Raw genomic sequence first — 19,818 nt, 5'->3', positions numbered from 1 at the left:
CAAAAGCTTAATATATACATCTATATTGTTTTAATATGTTATTTTCTGTGAGTTCTGTGAATGCTTGGTGGGTTCTGTTTTGGTTGCTGTGTTTGCTCTCATTTTGTTTAAGAACTGAATTTGACTCATGTGACTCTGAATGTTTTTTTTATGGCAAATGTATAATTTATGCATAAAACATATATCTAGAAGTAGATGAAACAATTAAAGAATATTAAGCACAGCACGCAAGGTAAGATGCTCCCGCTGCACACTCCTACTCCTGGAATGAGAAGAAAAAGCAAGCATGGTTAGATCGCCTGGAAAACTATGGCCAACGTTTCTGCTCACCAACAATAGTCTCTCCCTAGCTTCAGAGAATCACAAAATTATAGAGCTGGAAGAGAGCCCAAGGTCCTCTAGTCCAATCCCCTACAATGCAGGAATCACAAGGTTTTTTAAAGTCGAGTCTGGTTTGGTATGAAGGGTTAAATCCATGGACTTGTTCGCAGTTGCACAGGACAGCTTAGTTAGCACAATGGGATATTGCAGCTTGCCAACTCCTTACCTACGCAACCCTCTCTAATATTATTGGTGGCCACATCTCAAGCAACCAATAGCTTCATAATCATTATAAGCAAACAGTGCAGGACACTGCAACTGGAGGAAACCCTGGCCATGAAATTTTCATCATAGGTTAACCAATCAGCTTTCCTTTATGGCATAGGGTTGTGGTTCCGTGGCAGAGCATCTGATTCATGCTCAGAAGGTCCCAGGTTCAGTCCCCAGCATCTTCAGGTAGGGCTATGAATGTTCCATGTCCGAATCCTTGCTATAAGTGCTGCCTCTGATGAAGGTGATACAAAACCAAAGGCCAATATGACCCCACTCCAGGGTTTCTGTTGCTCCCGGTAAAAGTCCTTTGACTCCATTGACCTAGATGTAACTAGTAATGCCAAGGCAGGCTATGTAAAACACACAAGCATCACCACTGCACCCCTCCGAATGTGAGCGCAAGGGGCTGGGCTTTGGTTAATTTTGTAGGGGTTTGTATCAGAATATTTATACTTGAGAGTATGTAAAAGGCTTTTCAGAATAACATGAGTACTCAGAAATGTCATCGTAAAAGTTGTTTTTGTGTGTAGGCAAAATAATTAAAGTTCAGTTAAATATTTAAGCTGAGTTTTCTTGATTTTGTTGAGGCTATTTTAAAGATGGGTTAGAAATTTGATGATGAAGAGGCTCATTACCCTGCTCTACCATGAGGCAACAAGATGGGTCACAAGAATGTCAAATGCAACATTAAAAACAGTTTGAAGATGAGTCGCTGCAATTTAAAATTCCTGAAACTATATGGAAAGAGAAACACCCTTTGAAATCCACACGTCTCTGAATTTTGCGATGCAGGTCTCCAGCCATATGGCGTGTTTATATAAATAGGGGAAATACAGGCATGAAGGCACACATTAGAGAAAATAACATACAAAAAGGCATTATATCGGGGGGAAATGCTTGTGTGTGTAGCACGCAATTGTGTTTAGCATACAAAATGGACTCTGTAAACTAAACCAAGAGAAATAGCAGGATCAAAGAAGTGGAGTAGGTTGCTTGGGAGCTACCATGCCATACCCTCCAACATTCCCCTGATGGAAATCAGGATGCATGTCTTTTGATGCCGCTGGCTCATGCAAGAGAATGCCATCACTGGGACATTCTGGGATCAAATCAGAAACCTGGATGGCTTCTGTAATTCTGTGAATGTCCTAGGAAATGAGGGATGGTTGGAGGGTATGTGAGGGCAGAGAAAGTCCCAAAGAGTTACCTGAGGCACAGCAGGCCTTTGTTTAGGCTACTCAGCCTCCCTGCTTAACAGCTGACCTGCGTGGTAGTGCAACAGCTGCTGTCACTTACCTGCATGTCCTTTAGCCTCCTGCTTGCCTCAAAGCTTAAACTGTACATATTTTGGTCTGGACTGGAGAGAGAGCAGGAGAGAGAACCGGTGAGCAGGGGAAAATGGACGTCTAGAGGACTTTTATAAGGTGCTCCCCACTTAAGCGATTTTCACTTATGCACTCAGGGGCGTGGGATGTAACACCCGCATAAGGGGGGAGAACACCTGTACATAAATAAAAATTATAATATTATGAGCCAAATACCATGTCGAGATGAGCACGTCTCAAGCTATTAGATTATAAACATAGCGATAGCTGGCATATATTAACAGTCGGTAAAAACTGCTCTTGCAATTAGTTTTTGTTTTCGATCAGATGGATAAAGGGAAATAATCCAATTAATCTCTTCCTCAGCATTTGCACTGGTCCAAAATAAGAAAAGGTTCTTTCCTGGCTCTAATGTTAATGAGTCATTGGCAGAGTTTGCAATTGTAATTAGACTTCATGAAAAGATCTCTTGTCTCACCCTCCTGCTATCAATAGAAGGAAGAATAGGCCTCCCTCTAGACAAGGTTTGCTTTGCATTCTTCATGTTTTAATTACATGTTTATTATGGAAATAGAGGCAATGCCCTACAACAACAAACTCATCCGTATGCTGCTGATGCATTGAAAGCAATGAAGGTGTTGGCTTGATTTGCAAATCAGCTTATCATCAACACGCTCCAGGGATTGGCAACGGTTTTTTTTTTTTTTTTACCCTTGGGCACTTTTGGATTATGGAGCAAGTGCTGTGGTCACTTCTCTGCAGGTAAGAACCCTGCCCCCTCACAAAAGTGCACATACAGAGCCTTCACTTTCCCAAGGGATTTGGTTAAAAGACAGAGCCAACAGAACTAATCTGAGCCTTGAAAAGCACATAGTGCTGAAAGAGGACAAGGAAAAGAACACCACTCTTCCCGTTTCACACAATCCTGATGTGCCTGAGGATGGGGAGCAAAGGCCTAAAGCTAGTAGCTGCCCGTGTTGTAGATGTGAGCTGCTGAACCTCCCTCCTGACACCAGCTTACCTGAACCAGAGTGAGTGGTGAGGAAGCTGATGCAGCACAGGTTCACCAATTGGAATGCTGGATTAGCTCCACCAGCACATCCATGCAGCCCTGACTTTGTACCACCCTAGCACAGCTCTTCCAGGTAAGCTGCAGCAATGCTGGTGTCAGGACGGTGGCTCTGCCACATCACAGAACCCCCTATTGGCTAATATCTCACTGCACCCCACTTCCAAATCTTGATCAGGGCTCAGGGCTCTTATGTAGGGTTGGGGAGAAATTCAATTTGGTTCGTGTTCAAAGGTGAACCTACATAATTCACACATTCTGAAACAATGCAAGAGCCAAAACACAACCATCCTTTGAAATTCGCATGTCTTTGAATTTTGCAATGTAGATCGCAAGCCAGTGTGTATAAAAATGCATATGCTTGGCTAAAGCGTCCATAAAAATGCATTATATTAATGAAAATAACATACAAAAATGCATACTATGGAAAACTGCTTTGTTGTTTCAGTTACAGATAGGTAGCCGTGTTGGTCTGCCATAGTCAAAACAAAAAATATTCCTTCCAGTAGCACCTTAAAGACCAACTAAGTTAGTTCTTGGTATGAGCTTTCGTGTGCATGCACACTTCTTCAGATACACTGCTTTGTTGTTTGACATTGTTGTTCAACCTCTTCATAAATGACGTGGATGGAGATATCGAGGAGATCCTCATCAAATTTGCAGATGACACCAAGGGGAAGCTAATTCCACTAGACAGAAGCAGGATTGAAGAGGACCATAAGATTAGAGAACTGGGTCAAAACTGACAAAATGAATTGACAAAATGACAAACGTAAGGTTCTGCATTTCAGCAGGAAGAACCTGCTGAACAAATCTAAGATGTGGGACACCTGGCTTGCTAGTAGTACATGTGAAAAGGATCTTGGGGTCTTAGTAAACCACAAGCTTAACATGAGTCAACAGTGTGAGCAGCAGCAAGAAAGGTTAATGTTATTCTAGGCTATATCAACAGACGTATAGTGTCCTGATCAAGGGAAGTAATTGTACCGCTCTATTTTGCCTTGGTCAGACAACACTTCGAATACTGTGTTCAGTTCTGGGCACCACAACTCAAGAAGGATATTGACAAGCTGGAATGTGTACAAAGGAGGGCAACCAAGATGATCAAGGGCCTGGTAACCAAGCCTTATGAGGAACGGTTGAAAGAACTGGGTATGTTTAGCCTGGAAAAGAGGAGACTGAGAGGAGATATGATAGCCATCTTCAAATATCAAAAGGGTTGTCACATGGAAGATGGAGCAAGCTTGTTTTCTTCCGCTTTGGAGAGTAGGACCCAAACAAATGGATTCAAGTTTCAAGAAAGGAGATTTCGACTATATGTCAGGATGCACTTTCTGACAGTAAGAGCTGTTCAACAGGGGAACAGACCTCCTCAGAAGGTGGTGGACTCTTCTTCCTTAGAGGTTTTCAAGCAGAGATTGCATGGCCATCTATCATGGATGCTCTAGTTGAGATTCATACAATGTAGCAGGTTGGACTAGATGATGCTCAATATCTCTTCCAACTCTGCAATGCTTTGATTTCTATGAAAAACATGAATTTTAGGGAAAACTGCATGCAACAATGTAATTTAGGTGAAATTTGCCCTGAAATGCTGATGAATTTTCACAAGGACTGGTTTAAAAAACATATTCACAAACTAATGTGGAAACGTGGAGAACTGCACTCAAGACTGGGAAAATAAGGAACAGAGATAAATCAGAATTGACAGATTTGCTCATCTCTACCCTTGAAAAATTATTCATGTAATTGCTAATTGCACAAATAATGCCTTGTCTAGTTTGGCCCCAAGAGTACTAAGTGAATACTTTTTCACTTCCTCTCCCTCCCATTCTGTCATGTAAGACACAGTAGAGTTTTTGTCTGACAACTTTCATATTGTTTATGAATTTGCATGCTGTCAAACTGCTTTGGTATACAAATGCACTTTTATTTATTTAACACACATGCCAGAAAGTCTCGAGAAAGGACTGCTGACACATCAAAGCTATCGTGCTGCATGCTCTCTAGCACATTAGATAGGCTCCCCCAAAGTCAATAAAAAAAGAGGTTTAGACCTGCGGTCAATCAACAAGTGTGATTGGCACTTAGCACACAAAGTCACTAGGAAGGAATGGACAGGTGAGTATTTTATCACTGACCAGGAGCCCCCCAAATCTGAGAAGAAAGGGGACAAATAATCATTTTCCTGAGCAACCTTTGATGTATCCTTAGAGAAATTCTGTGTTTGAGATAATTAAATGCAGATTGTTAGACAACAGATTCCAATAATTTAGTAGCCAAATCGGGACTATTGCATGTGTAAGTCTGGGTATTGGGTGGCGCTATGGTCTAAACCACGGAGCCTAGGGCTTGCTGATCAGAAGGTCAGCGATTTGAATCCCCGTGACGGGGTGAGCTCCTGTTGCTCAGTCCCTGCTCCTGCCCACCTAGCAATTCGAAAGCAAGTAGATAAATAGGTACCACTCCGGCGGGAAGGTAAACAGCGTTTCTGTGTGCTGCTCTGGTTTGCCAGAAGCAGCTTAGTCATGCTGGCCACATGACCCGGAAGCTGTCTGCGGACAAATGCTGGCTCCCTCGGCCTATAGAGCGAGATGAGCTCGCAACCCCAGAGTTGTCCATGACAGGACCTAACGGTCAGGGGGTACCTTTACCTTTACCTTTAAGTCTCTCCCATTTGACCAACCAGAATCAACGCAAGACCTACACGCTAGCGAGACCGGATAGGCTACCCTCGGCAATATTACAGGAAATACTACAGAAAACGCAGCTCGTATAGAGATTATTCCCCTGTGGACCAATAGAATCAGTTACACATGTTCTTTTGCACTGTCCCTGGTATCAGACAATTAATCAGTTGGTCATTCAGACAAATGCAAAGTAGCCTTCCTTAGGTTTCTAGTCAGGATAGGGATAAGACGGAGATAGTTGCAAGGTTTCTGCAACACGCAATGAGGATTCATAAATGCTATTCAACACTAACTTAAGTGTTAGATGCTGGGCTTTTTAAAGGGGGGATTGAGTATGTGTGTTTTGTACTGGAATCTTGTACGTATGCCAATAAAGGTTTGAGAATCTAAGCTTTCCAAGTGAAGTCCATAAGTCAATAAACTATTGTCTGTCTCTCTCCCTCTCCTCCTCAGTCAGCTTTTCAGTGGCCACTAGATGGTACCCTCGGAATATAAATAGAGGGATGCTCCCCTGCTTTCCAATGCAGATAAATCCCCCCCTCCTCCTCTTTCTCTCTCACCAGGCTCTGAGTGATTAGGCTTGACACTGACTATAATGAAGGGTAACACCATTTAGCCTTCTGTCATTTGCACTGGATCAGTAATGTTTGCTCCCCACCCCCACCCCCGCACAGCTTTGCGCCCTGCAATCTACTCACCCCACTTCCCACCTGCCCCCCGCAAACGACTCGCCTTTCAGCATGAGCTGTTTCTTTCTAAAACACCAAACGAAAAATTCACAGCTGTGATGAGGAAGAGCAAACCGCAGAGGGCCATGTTAAAGCCTCGGGGTTGTACGGTTTCTTATTGATTCTTATTTGATGCACTCTCTGTGAGGATCAAGAAGAAGGTTGATGGTTTTCTTGGGGTGTTTGTGAATCACACTCAAATGGGCATCCCCTTCTGAGTGTTTGGAAGTTCTCTCTGTGCCTTGTTCGGGATTTCTGATCTTCATCCATGCTGTGCTCGGAGTTAACGAATGCCTGTCTTAGCAATTTCGCATACTGCTGTGTGTGCGTGTGTGTTTGTGTGTGTGTGTATCTCCCTCCCTTCCTCCCTCTCCCCCCCTCTCTCTTCCAAGTGAGAGACCTCGAGAAACAATAATAAGTGGTTCACTCAAATCTTCCAAGGCAGGCAATGTCACAGGCTCACAGCGCATCAAGGGGGTTGTGGCTCTGTAACTTTGAATGAAGCCATTGTATAAGAATTCAAGGTCAGATTTCTTTCTTTCTTTCTTTCTTTCTTTCTTTCTTTCTTTCTTTCTTTCTTTCTTTCTTTCTTTCTTTCTTTCTTTCCCCCAACTGGGACTCAAGGCAGCTAACGCAAATTAAAACAACATAGATAAAATAACAGAAAACTAAGAACCTATAAAAGATAATGGTTTAAAAGTAATTAAACTCTAATAGAATTAAAACAGTATGTTAAAAACAAATGCATTAAAATGCAGAAAATAAAAACAGCACGGAACTATTAAAGCACTTCCTTAAAGAAAACACAACCCAACAACAACAACAAAAACCCCAGTCGGTTCTCAGAGGCCTATTGGTATAAAATAGCTCAGTGTTTCCCAACCGGTGTTCCGCGGCACACCAGTGTGCCGTGAGACCTTGCCTGGTGTGCCGCGGGAGGGAGGCGGGAGAGGGAACTCCCCCCCCGCGCGCAAGGCTTGCGGGCGGCAGCCTGCAGCGCGGAGCGCGGGGCGCCCTTTGGAAGACGCCCCGTGCTTCGCGCAGCTGTCCGCAAGCCTTGGGCGCCTGGGGGAACTCCCCCCCCGCGCGCAAGGCTTGCGGGCGGCAGCCTGCAGCGCGGAGCGCGGGGCGCCCTTTGGAGGAGGCTGCGGAGGGTGGCACGGAGCTGCCTGCGCTCCAGGGCTTCTTGCAGCTCCGCGCCACCCCCCCGGATCCCGGCGCGAAGCCGCGCGGGGCTGCGGAGGGTGGTGCGGAGCTGCCTGTGCTCCAGGGCTTCTTGCAGCTCCGCGCCACCCCCCGGATCCCGGCGCGAAGCCGCGCGGGGCTCCGGAGGGTGGCGCGGAGCTACCTGGGCTCCAGGGCTTCTTGCAGCTCCGCGCCACCCCCCGGATCCCGGCGCGAAGCCGCGCGGGGCTGCGGAGGGTGGTGCGGAGCTGCCTGCGCTCCAGGGCTTCTTGCAGCTCCGCGCCACCCCCCGGATCCCGGCGCGAAGCCGCGCGGGGCTGCGGAGGGTGGTGCGGAGCTGCCTGCGCTCCAGGGCTTCTTGCAGCTCCGCGCCACCCCCCGGATCCCGGCGCGAAGCCGCGCGGGGCTCCGGAGGGTGGCGCGGAGCTACCTGGGCTCCAGGGCTTCCTGCAGCTCTGCACCACCCTCTGGATCCTGGCGCGAAGCCGCGCGGGGCTCCGGAGGGTGGTGCGAAGCTGCCTGCGCTCCAGGGCTTCTTGCAGCTCCGCGCCACCCCCCGGATCCCAGCGCGAAGCCGCACGGGGCTCTGGAGGGTAGCGCAGAGCTGCCTGCATCCCGAAGCCTGGTGCGCGCTGAAGAGCGCCCCCGGGCTTCACGCACCTCTCCGCAAGCCTGGGGAGACCAGTGTGGCTCCCTAGGCTTGCGGATATCAGGCTGTTCTGGGGGCTGGGGTCGGGGGAAGCTTGGGCTTCCCCCGCGCCTGCCCCGTGCCTGGGGAGGGGAAAATTTTTTTTTTCTTTATTCTCCCCCCCAAAAATTAGGTGCGTCTTATGGGGCGGTGCGTCCTATGGGGCGAAAAATATGGTAGTCAATATAGGCACAGAGTTAAATTTTTTAACATTTTCTAATGGTGGTGTGCCTCGAGATTTTTTTCATGAAACAAGTGTGCCTTTGCCCAAAAAAGGTTGGGAAACACTGAAATAGCTTTCACCTGCCAGTGAAAGGACAACAAGGACCGAGCCAGTTTAGCTTCTGTAGAAAGGGAGTTCTGAAACCTGGGAGCAGCCACTGAGAAGGCCCTGTCCTGCACCCCCAGCATACGTGCCTGAGAGAAGGGCCTCCCTCAAAGAACTCAGAGCCCAGGCAGGTTCATGTGGGACAATACAGTCCTTCAGTTAGCTGGGACCCAAGCTGTCTAGTCCTTATCATTTGGCAGAGATAGGCAGCTGCCTCAAGCAACAAATGCTGTGGGGATGTGAATGGGCCCTTTGCAGTGGGTGCCATGCCATGACACTCTTTTTATTTTACTTTCAAAAACCCAATCTTTTATTTATCACTAGGGCTGCATGCACAACATACGTTTAGAGTGTGTTTAAAACACCACCGAAGAATCCTGGGGGCTATATTTTGTTAGGGGTGCTGGGGATTCTGGGTGTAAACTACCATTCCTAGAATTTTTAAGGGAAAGAAGATATGCTTCAGCTGTATGGTGTACACAGCTTGAGACAATTTGCTGGCTATATTTAAAGAAACGAGATGATTTGTCCCATCATTATCAAATGCTTAGAAAAAAAATGCGAATGCTTTAGCATTTCTGTCCTAGTAGAAAGACAGAAAGCAAAATTTAAAGGTAGTAGTCCTATCCACTGAACAAAAATAGAGGGAGTGCATGTTCTAGGACACATTTCCAATTCTAATCATAAGTGCCATGAAGCCGGGTGGATTTGCCTTGCCAATCAACATCTCATTCATTCCCACCCCCCCCACCCCCGCCCTTGAAAAATGATGTTTCTTTATGCCGTGTCCATCACTGTCTCTGCCACATGTGAAGATTTTTAAAATCAAGCGTGCTGAGCTATTTTAGTATTTCTGTTTGGTTCAGGGTACAGCGGGATGAATAAATATGCCAGATGTAAATGGAAATTGTTAAGGCCTGTGATAGCAAAAGGCACCAATTTGCAGACAATCCTGGGGTGCAGCATATGCTATTATAATAATTATTTATATTTGCTATCGTGATGAAAGAGACCACTGCTGAGACCGTAGTTAGCCACCAGATGCGCAAATGTGTCAGTTCCATGGGTGGCGGAGATTGGAACATTTGTGAGAAGGAGTGACATGTCCACAGACTGGTTCCATCACAGAACTAGGGTCTGAGCATCGTTCTACAACAAGGGTGGGAAAGCTTTTTCAGCCCCATGTAGATCACATCTCCTTCTAGGCTACCTTCCAGAGGTAGGCAGGTCCAGAAGCAAAGCATAATGTAGCACAATGACTACATAAATTAAAACACACACACACACACCCTACAATAGCCTACTTTTTACACTACAATTGGAATATAGTGTTATTTTGAGGATGTTTTAGCTGCTGTGCAACAAATACTACTTACGTACCGAGAAATCCTGGGGGTCCTGTGCCCTTTAATTCTGTCTACGCTGTAAAATATTGCTTTCCCACAGCTAGCTATAAGCTAACGGGGTGCTGTGTGGGAATTTCAGTCTTTAAGATAGACTTCCAGAGGGACTCACATTGACACCTGAAGTAGGGAGTATCTGCTAGCCTTAGAAGTTATGTTTGTTGGCTGCCTTCCAAATACTAAGCAGTCCTTCGTCTTGCAAGAATGGATAAACATTGTCAAGGCCACGGACGATAACCCAAATACCAGATGTGATTTATGTAACCCCATAGCATATAAGTCCTGAGAATACCTCTGCTAGAAAGAACCTTGATGCAAGCTAGGCCTGGGAAGGGCTGTGTACCAGCCACACCTCTAGCTTGTTGGTTGCTGATGGAGTTCCCAGGAGCCAAAGGAAGGGCTATAAGATATTTGCAATGGTCTGTAGCTTTCTTTTAGCTTCTAATTGCAATCTTAACTCTCACCCCATTTGTGTCTTGCTTCTGGAACTGAAAAGGAACCTTTGCAGAAGATCCACACATTCCTCTCTATCTTCCGTGTAGCCAAGCAAAGGTCATTGTCAGGGGTTCAGGGTGCATTCCAGTCAGACAAAACACTCAAGGGTGTGAAGCAAGGCTGGTGTGGGGCATGGCCTGGGAAGAAGAAGTGTGGTTGAGAAGGGAGTGTGGCTTGGTGAGAGCCTGTTAGGGAGGCCTAGAGGGTTGCATTTGGACCCCAGGCCTAAGGTTCCCCAAACCTGTTCTACAGAGTAGTAAAGGTAAAGGCAGTGGTGTAGCGTGGGGGGTGCAGGGGGGGCCGGTCGCACCGGGCGCAACATCTGGGGGTTAGGGTTAGGTTAGGGTTAGGGGGCACAAATCCATGGGTTAGGGGGTGCAAATCCACGGGTTAGGGGGCGCAAATTACTTGCCTTGCCCCGGGTGCTGACAACCCATGCTACGCCACTGGGTAAAGGTACCCCTGGTGGTTAGGGCCAGTCGTGGTTGACTCTGGAGTTGTGAACTCATCTCGCTCTATAGGCTGAGGGAACTGGTGTTTGTCCACAGGCAGCTTCCGGGTCATGTGGCCAGCATGACTAAGCCACTCCTGGCGAAACCAGAGCAGTACACGGAAACACTGTTTACCTTCCCGCAAGAGCGGTACCTATTTATCTGCTTGCACTTGGATATGCTTTCGAATTGCTAGGTTGGCAGGAGCTGGGACCGAGCAACAGGAGCTCACCCTGTTGCGTTGGATTCGAACCACCGACCTTCTGATCAGCAAGTTCTAGGCTCTGTGGTTTGGACCACAGCGCCACCTGCGTCCCCTTCTACAGAGTAGAAACAGTAGTAACTCAGAGCTAGATTTCTCTGTGTTGAGCGAGTCCATGGCAAAGTGTTATTTTGTGGAGCCCCTTCTCATCAGTGGTCCTCCAAACCATGATTAGTGCCTGTACTGTCATCTATATTTATTGATTTTAAAAAAATATGTTTTGGGTGCCACAGGGCAGGTATCAGCCGTGGGCCTATGCTGAGGCTCCAGAATATGCACAAGGATGCTGGTTGCTGATGTTGTTCATTATTCAAAGGCATTCTTTCTCTTCCTCTACAGGTTTTCAGCTTTCTTAATTTATGCCCAACTCACTTTACAATTGCTTATTTGTTCCAGTAGATTTTGGAATAGCCTGAGATTTCTTTTGTACCTACCACGTTCTAAGCATAACACCTCCTACACTCCATGTGGGGAATAATACAGTCTGTATTGCTAATAAGTGCCATCAAAAATAAACAAGGCTTATAATTTTGCATTTAAAACCTTTGACCTGCAGCAAATAGTGATGGGGTAAACTCCCTTGTGCTCAATTCAGAATTAGCTCTGTTCATTTACAAGATTCCTTAGTGAGTGTTCAGGGGGGGAAGCCCTCATCTGTTTTCCAACGCTGACAAGTGCCCACCACCTGCACTTTCTAGAAACAATTAAAGAACATTTTTTTTGTTCTGACAGGCTTTCCCAGCTGGATAAATAGGCCTTTGCCATGCATGTCTATTTTGCATTTATTAAAGTTGTGTTTTAAATGCTTTTTGTGTGTGTTTCAAAGTGTGTTTTAATTTTTTTTATTAGACATCTCCTTGAGACCATTGCATAGAAGGCATCAAATACATTAATGAGCATAATAATAATAATAATGATGATGATGATGATGATGATGATACATTGATTAATTTCTTTATTATGGTCAATGACCAGTATCAATCATAATACTATGTGACCACCTCATGTGACTCCTGCTGGATTCAGTTTGAGCCTGCTGGATTCAGAGCCAGTGTGGTGTAGTGGTTAAGAGTGGTAGACTCATAATCTGGGGAACTGGGTTCGCGTCTCCGCTCCTCCACATGCAGCTGCTGGATGACCTTGGGCCAGTCACACTTCTCTGAAGTCTCTCAGCCCCACTCACCTCACAGAGTGTTTGTTGTGGGGGAGGAAGGGAAAGGAGAATGTTAGCCACTTTGAGACTCCTTCGGGTAGTGATAAAGCGGGATATCAAATCCAAACTCTTTTTCTTCTTCTTCTTCATGTGTAAGCAACGACATAGAACAATAGATGTACCTTTCCCTGTCTGTTTTGTAACACAAAAATGTATTTAATAAAGTATAATTTAAAAAAAAAGAAAGAAAGAAGATGGAGTAGCTAACACAGCAGTGTCTTGGTTCTTCAACATAGTGGCCAATGGCCTCCACCTTTGGCGACTGTGCCATATGCTTAATAATTATACCATACAATCCCTGTTATGGCTTGGGGGATACATAATAATGTGAATTACTTCAGAGATTCTCTCTGCTATTAAAATAGGGGTTGGTGTGTTGCTTGCCTAGAGGTCTGCATTATTTCTACAACGCAGGTAATGCTACTAACAATTCTAAACATTCTTTGTTAACACTTGAGGAAAATCAATCTGCTGTCCTTAGGAGCCTAACAGCATTTGACACTAATGAAGTGATTAGCAATCACTTTATGTGTTTTATAAAAAAATGAATAAATGCCAGGCATGTTGGGGGGGTGGAGTTGTTATCGAGAACACAGCTTGTGGGAAACCTCCTCAGCCTCCTCAGCCCCAGTCTCTGTGAAATTGCCCCCAGTCTCCTGCACAGAGCAATTATCATGGGGGGGCGGGACAAAACTCCCCTTGGCATCATTAATTCCTCATGCGGTTAGGCCCTTATTCCTCCATTTGATGCTGGATGAAGCTTGTTTGTGAACAGGAGCAGCCTTCTGACAGAGGCTAAAAACTATATTGCCAGCTTGTCTCAAATGAGGAGTGTGTTTCAAAGTTGCCTCTCTCTCTTTTGTTGTTGTTGAAGAATTCGAAAGCTTTCAGTGTGTGAAGTAAAAGTTCACATCTTTGCTTTGACAATGGCAAGGTTTTTCTTCTTCTTCTTTCCCTTTGGATTCTATTAAAGGTAGCATAACCATCACAGAGTGAACCTTTGATAGTAATCTTGAGGTGAAAAGAGAAATCAACAAACAAGATGCTTTGTGGGGGAAAAGAAAACAATATCCTTGCTTTTCTGCAGCTTATCGTTTACCTTCCTGCCTCTGTTTAGCAAGTAACTTTGTTTTATTTTTCTACGGAGACTTTGAAAAGAAGAGGTCAGCAAAGCAAGTTATGAAAAGAAACTTTTATGTTCCCTTGCTGCAATCTGTTAAGAAAAGAATCTTAGGCTCCATCTGCAGTATACATTTAAAGCTGCATCATGTCACTTTATCAGGCTAGTAGATTTCTGTGGCCACATCCACCCCATACATTTAAAGCACTTTGGATCCCACAGAGAATCATGGGAACTATAGTTTGTTAAGGTTGCTGAGAGGTGTTAGAAGGTCCCTCACAGAGCTACAGTTCCCAGGGTGTGAGTGTCTGGAGGCAGTTGGAGGATGGATGGCGGCTAATGGATTGAGGTTGAATCCTGACAAGACAGAAGTACTGTTCTTGGGGGACAGGGGGCGGGCTGGTGTGGGGGACTCCCTGGTCCTGAATGGGGTAACTGTGCCTCTAAAGGACCAGGTACGCGGCTTGGGAGTCATTTTGGACTCACAGCTGTCCATGGAGGCACAGGTCAAATCTGTGTCCAGGGCAGCTGTCTACCAGCTCCATCTGCTATGCAGGCTGAGACCCTACCTGCCCATGGACTGTCTTGCCAGAGTGATGCATGCTCTGGTTATCTCCCACTTGGACTACTGCAATGCGCTCTACTTGGGGCTACCTTTGAAGGAGACTCGGAAACTGCAATTAATCCAGGATGTGGCAGCTAGACTGGTGACTGGGAATGGCTGCCAGGACCATATAATACCAGTCCCGAGAGACCTGCATTGGCTCCCAATATGTTTCTGAGCACAATTCAAAGTGTTGGTGCTGACCTTTAAAGCCCTAAATGGCCTCGGTCCTGTATACCTAAAGGAACATCTCCACCCCCATCATTCAGCCCAGATACTGAGGTCCAGCGCCGAGGGCCTCCTGGTGGTTCCCTCACCATGAGAAGTGAGGTTACAGGGAACCAGGGAGAGGACCTTCTCGGTAATGGCGCCTGCCCTGTGGAACACCTTCCCATCAGATGTCAAGGAAATAAGCAACTACCTGACTTTTAGAACTTCAGGGAAGTTTTTAATGTTTGGTGCTGTATTGTGTTTTTAATATTTGATTGGGAGCAGCCCAGATTGGCTGGGGAAACCCAGCCAAATGGGTGGGGTATAAATAAATAAATAAATAAATAAATAAATAAATACCAATCTATCTTCTCAGGGAACTCTGGGAATTGTAGATTTGTGAGAAGAATAGAATAGAATAGAATAGAATAGAATAGAATAGAATAGAATAGAATTTATTATTTATACCCCACCCATCTGGCTGGGTTCCCCCAGCCACTCTGGGCGACTTCCAACAAAGTATTAAAATACAGTGGTTTGTTAAACATTCAAAGCTTCCCTAAACAGGGCTGCCTTCAGATGTCTTCTAAAAGTCTGGCAGTTGTTCTTCTCTTTGACGTCTGGTGTGAGGGAAACTTCAGACACACACTTTGATATGCAGCTCCTGTAGATTCATCCATGGACAACGTAACCCTCAGCCTGAAGAAAAAAAAAAAGGTTAGCTGTTTTCAAGGATGTGACTCCTCTCAGGCCATGTAAGAAACCAAAATTCCCATGATTCTTTGGGGGGTAGCTAGCTACTGCAGGGGGAGCCTTAGATGGTAAAACAGCATCGTAGAATTATAGAATTGTAGAGTTGGAAGGGAACCCCAATGTGTCATCGTGTCCAAACCCCTGCTATGCAGGTATCTTTCACCCAATGTGGGGATGGAACCCATGACCATGAGATGCACTCTCCCTGTAATAATGAAATGTTTGCATTCCACAACCTCCCTGTAACTTTGGTCCTGCTGATAAGCAACGCTGGCCCACCTGCTAGGAATCTAGCCCCACACAATGAGTGGCTTGTGTGCAAAACCCAGGGAAGGCAAGCTCTTCTCAACCTTTCTTGATTGTCACCAGCCTTTGATTTTTTATTTCCTGCAAGAGATTATGGAGCAAGCTGAATCAGATTACCGTAGACAAAATATTTCTGTTCTTTAGGCAACGTTTATATCCAGGCACAAAAGCCGAGGTGCATTGTAGTAAAAACAAAGAAGTACATTTCCTGTCTTTCTGAAGGTATTTTGTAAAGGTGCACTTTATTGCTGTAGCACAAAAGAATAATTTCCCCAACATTTCTTTCTTTCTTTCTTTTTTTGTCATTTGTCACGAAGAACTAATCCCGGGGGAGAACATTTGAGAAACTTGTGCCCCCATGTATTAATTCCATGGAATTCAAATTGTAATGCAATAAAATACAATATATAAGAAATAAAAGAAACAATAAAAATACAATTAAAAACTGCCCAGCATCCAGCACTGTGCATTGCAATTGCTACAAAAGGCAGAAAAATCATTAAGTGTTCTGCCAAGACCCTCCGTTGTTTTCAAGTGTTCCATGGGGGAAATAAATTTGGGAGACCCTGCTTTATTGTAAAGAGAATTGTAGAATTTTTGTAACAAAGCACTGGAAACTCACAACATAAGACAAGGACAGATTTTCCTAGCAGGAAGCATTTATTGCATAAATGACTCTGTGTGCTTGACCTCCCACCCTTCAGTTCTTGTTAATCGTTTACTATGAAAATATAGTAATACTAGGGGCTGCACCCCTGCTTGCATAGCTCACCAACCCTACCTGCCATGCCCCACCAAATTCCCCCCACCCCTAGACACCACTCAAACATCTACATTCGCCCCTCAAACCCCTTCGGACCAGGGATGGGTCTGACAGGTATGTGTCAATCACATGACATCATTTAAAATATTAATTTTATAACAAACATTATCTATTCATGTGACAAAGGGATGGATGAAATTGCATTGCACTACGCAGATGAACTGGTAAATAACAATTACAGGCAAATCTGCCCTGCCGCTAACAAGAAGCTGCAGAAGTCTGATTCTTCCATTTGCACAGTCCCTTTAATTAAAAAGAAAAAAAAATGTGGAGCTGTCATCAGTAATTTCTCACTTCTGCTGCACATATTTTCAAAAATGCTCCTGCCATAGGGCCTTCTTCATAGGATGCTTGTGTAAATATTTGTTTAAAATAAAATATGTGACTGCCTGTTAATTAAACCCTAATTATGGACTAATTTCCCCATACATTTTGAGATCCACTGTTACCCCATCTCAGTATTGTAAGATGAAGGATTAAATTGGCACCGAGAGATGGATTGGGATGTCTTAGGAAAAGAGGTAAGTGATGGATACTGTACGGTGTGTGTATAAAAGCTGTTAAAATAGCATAAATAAAAGTTAAAGATAAATAAATAAATTGGCATTGAGTAGCCTTCACAGAGAATGTTTTTTTGCCCACCTAACAAATAGACAGTAAAGGAGCGAAGAAAACTATCGGTGTTTCATTTATCAAGCAAATCATGAGGATTCAAATGTACACAGCAAGATTAAGATAGCAAAATAGACATAGGGTTGCCTCCAATGTAGTGCTAAATGAAAATCACTCACTTGTTCTGCTGGTGAAACAGAATGCTCTTTGACAGGATAATGCATAAGCAGGTTGCTGCTAATTTTGTTGAGTGATAGATTGCAAAATCTGTTGTGCATTGAATTTCCAGTAGTGCAACTACTGCATTGCCTTCCCCAGTTACACAACATTAAAACCCAATAACTCTTGCACTAGTGAACAGAGAAAGCTGGGTATAGCCCATTGTGTCGGTTCAAGTTTAAATCCTACTTAGAGTAGGATTAAAACTGTCCCGCTGAAATAATGGAACACGAGTTAGATGTGGCCAATTTAAGCACCATTGATTCCAATAGGTCTATTATAAGTAGGACTAAGGCTGATTGCTAACCATGTCTAGGGCCCATTGAATCCAATGGAGCAGGATCATAGCCTAACTCTAGATCCAACCCATAGAAACTCCCCTCCCAAGACAAATAGCTGGCCCAACCCTTGCTAGGTTATTGTGGTTACTTGAAACTGTGCATCACCCATAAACTGGAAATTAATATAAGGCTGCAATCCTAACCATGCTAACCAAAAAGCTAACTCTGTCAAAATCAGTTGGAAATACATTGCGGGGGAGAGGTGTTAATGTGAAACAGGCCAGAAAGGGTTAAAAAAATCTTTATTATTATTATTTTTTAAAAAGGATATATGAGATTCTGCAAATCTCGTATAACGGTGTTATCAGACATGATCTGATGACAATGTGCATGGTCCATATACAATTATTGATCTCTGACGAACAAACACAGGCATGAAATCAAACAAAAATAAATCAACCATAGGTATGTGAATACATAGAAGGCAGTGACTGGTAGCAGATAAACAAGACACGGTTACAAAACATGGACCCTATGATACCAAGGGAAAGAAGAAGAAGAAGAAGAAGAAGAAGAAGAAGAAGAAGAAGAGGAGGAGGAGGAGGAGTTTGGATTTGATATCCCACCTTTCACTCCCCTTCAGGAGTCTCAAAGTGGCTAGCAATCTCCTTTCCCTTCCTCCCCCACAACAAACACTCTGTGAGGTGAGTGGGGCTGAGAGACTTCAAAGAAGTGTGACTGGCCCAAGGTAATTAAAGTATTCAAATGCTCCAAGTCACTCTATCATTTATGGGCCAAGGGGGGTCCCAGTCCACGTTCCTTCTTGCTTAGAAATGAAATAAAGTCAGACCAAATAGGTATGGAATCATCCCTTTTCCTTTGACCCTCAACTTATCAGTTAGTTTTTCTCGAAGGGCAATATCCCACACTTTAGTGTACCGAGTAGTAACATTGGGCCCATCTAAACTTTTCCAAAACTGAGGGATGGTCATTCTAACCACTATAAGCTTGCACACCATTGAGTCTTTATTATGCAAATTTTGATTACCTTTATCCATTATAGGTAAATGTGCTAACTCTGAAGTTGAAATAGTGTGGTGGTTTAAGATCGTCATTTATTTTTTTCTGAATACTGTTGCCCAAAATTCTTGTACAACCTCACCATAGGTGGAGGTAAGATCAAATATCTGAGCATCCTCTCCAGCACCTTGGAGATTTGGATGGGTTTATATACGAGAGTCACCTTCATAGATCACTGCCTTGCCGTGGCGAAGGGGCTTGAATAACTCAGAGAAGCGATCAGCTATGTCGTGCAGGGCCACCCAAGAGGGACAGGTCATAGTGGAGAGTTTTGACCAAATGTGATCCACCTGGAGCAGGAACTGGAAAGCCACTCCAGTATGCCTGCCAAGAAAACTCCATGGACAAAGACAACAGGCATATAAAAGTTATGACACTGGAAGATGAGCCCCTCAGGTTGGAAGGCGTCCAAAATGCTACTGAGGAAGAGCGGAGGACAAGTACAAGTAGATTCAGAGCTGATGAAGTGGCTGGGCCAAAGCTGAAAGGTCGCTCAGTTATGCCTAGAAGTGAAAGGAAAGTCCAATGCTGTAAAGGAAAAAAATTGCATAGGAACCTGGAATGTAAGAACCATGAACCTTGGTAAGCTGGATGTGGTAAAAAATGAGATGGCAAGAATAAATATTGACATCCTGGGCATCAGTAAACTAAAATGGATGGGAAGGGGTGAATTCAGTTTGGACGACCATCATATTTGCTACTGTGCGCAAGAATCCCATAAAAGAAATGGAGTAGTCCTCATAGTCAACAAAAGGGTGGTGTAAGCTGTACTGGGATGCAATCTCAAAAATGATAGAATGATCTCGATATGAATCCAAGGCAGGCCTTTTAACATCACAGTAATCCAAGTTTATGCACCAACTGAAGAAGAAACTGAAATAGACCTATTGGAATAAATATCAACAACCTCAGATATGCAGATGACACAACCTTGATGGCAGAAAGTGAGGAGGAATTAAATAACCTTTTAATGAGGGTGAAAGAGGAGAGTGCAAAATATGGTCTGAAGCTCAACATCAAAACAACTAAGATCATGGCCACTGGTCCCATCACCTCCTGGCAAATAGAAGGGGAAGAAATGGAGGCATTGAGAGATTTTACTTTCTTGGGCTCCATGATCACTGCAGATGGTGACTGCAGTCAGGAAATTAAAAGACGCCTGCTTCTTGGGAGAAAAGCAATGACAAACCTAGACAGCATCTTAAAAAGCAGAGATATCACCTTGCTGTCAAAGGTCCATATAGTTAAAGGTATGGTTTTCCCAGTAGTGATGTATGAAAGTGAGAGCTGGACCATAAAGAAGGCTGATCGCCAAAGAATTCATGCTTTTGAATTATGG

The sequence above is a fragment of the Podarcis melisellensis genome (assembly GCF_964234715.1).
Source record: "Podarcis melisellensis genome assembly, chromosome: 8".
Taxonomy (NCBI): Eukaryota; Metazoa; Chordata; class Lepidosauria; order Squamata; family Lacertidae; genus Podarcis; species Podarcis melisellensis.
The sequence above is the reverse complement of the archived record's forward strand: the minus strand, read 5'-3'. Positions refer to the sequence as shown.